Genomic DNA, 1,763 nt, shown 5'->3' on the forward strand with positions numbered 1-1,763 from the left:
CACGGCCCATACTGTGCAGCAGTAGAGCGATAGGCATCCATTGTCTTTTGCCTGGCGTGACTCATCGGCATCCTGCCAAGGGATCCTGTCTCATTCTGTGCGGCCAGCTAAAAGGGGTGGTCTGTCACTCCGGCTTTGCATCCCGGTCATTCGCGGCCAATCACTTCTGTGGTCGTCATCGAGGCCTCGTCAGCTCTCCTCTTCTGGGACCGCTCTTGTTTTGCATCTTGCTGGCACCCTTTCAGGGTTCTCTTCCCTGTACGGCCACAGCTCGGGGTCTTCCGTGGCTGGCTGCTTTGGCATCAACTCTCCTGCCTTTGTTGGCACCTTTGCATCATGGACGGTGGTATTTGAGTCTTGTGGACTTGTCCAGAGCATCAGAGCTGCACAGCTGTGGCACTGTAGGACTTTCTGGCTAGCAAAGTCGTGTGTGTGTGTGTTTCTTTCTGTGTAGGACTCTGCTTTGTGTTTGTGTCTGTCCGTTTGGGGCTGGAGCTGCCTTGCCTGTGGGCGTTAGGAACGGTAGGATGTAGAGTGTGGCAGGGATGGCTCAGAACATTGATCCGCCAGCCTGTGCACTCCCCTTCATGCTGTTTTGCAGATGCGCTGCAGCGGCCCATGTGCCCAAGGGAGATGAAGGAAGTGAGAAGCATATCCTCTCTTAGGGTCAGGTGCAGAGCGGTATTCCCAGTGGGCCGAAGGGAGACGGAAGAAGAAAGGGGCACGGTCTTAGAAGGTGATCTAGGGGTTTGTTGTTGGAAATGGGGTGGTGGTGTGCTACAGTTCCTGGATCAATTCCTGCTTTGTGCTTGTAGATGAAGAGCGATGCGGGGACCAGATTACTTGCACCCAGACAGAATACAGCAAGGTGAGCGTCGGTCCAGGAGATGAAGCGGAGCCTATATAGGGCTGTTGTCCTGTTGGCGCTGTCCCGTTGCACACCGCTGTTCTCATTTTACAGACGGGCCTCGGCACGGTGGCCGTAGCCTGGCGGTCAGCAGGGGTGAGTGCAGCAGGTAAAAGTGTGGGAGCAAAAGCTTGATGCAGGTGGGCTGTGGTCTTGCACACATCACCTCAGCGCATGATTGCTCTGTGCCGGCAGGTTTTTCTGGAAGCTGCGGAGAGAAGTAGAGTGCCAGCAAGGGCCGGAGCAGGCGAGAGGGTAGCTTGTTTGTGTCAGAATGTTATTGTGTGGTGGGCGGTGTTGGGCTGCCCCTCGATGATGTCTCTCGCTCTGCTTTTTTGCAGGTACTGTGCAGGCCTTTCCGAGGTGTTCCTGCGGATCGTAAGGGAGCGGCTGGGCATCCGGCATCGCGGGGCCGGCGAGCGCCGTCCGGCTGAAGAGCAATTTTGKTTTTTTGTTTCTTCCAGATGCTGCGGGTGGCCCATCCAGCCGCAGTGTTGGAGTTTGGAAGTGTTGTAGCGAAGGTGAGCAGAGCATCTGTGGTGCTTTGGGGGAGGGTGTTGGCGCGGGTGAGGCCGGAGCTGACCGGCACGGAGGTGACAGCTCATGCTGTGGTTTGGCAGGTGCCGGAGGCGAACGCAGCGATCGAAGGAAGACTGGAGAGGATGCGGCCGCCGTCGCGGGTGCCTCCTGAGGACAGATGGTGACCCACGGGCTCAGCACTCTAAAAGCTAAGCTGAAGGGCAAAGGGTGTTGGGGTGTGTTGGCTGTGTGTGTGTGTGTGTGTGCGCATGTGCGCATGTGTGCTGACATTCATTGTAGTGTGGAGGGCTCCTCAGGATGAGTGCTGTGTGTGAGG

This window comes from Rhea americana, unplaced genomic scaffold (genome assembly GCF_003343005.1).
Source record: "Rhea americana isolate MKP2758 unplaced genomic scaffold, rheAme1 scaffold_15, whole genome shotgun sequence".
NCBI classification, from domain to species: Eukaryota; Metazoa; Chordata; class Aves; order Rheiformes; family Rheidae; genus Rhea; species Rhea americana.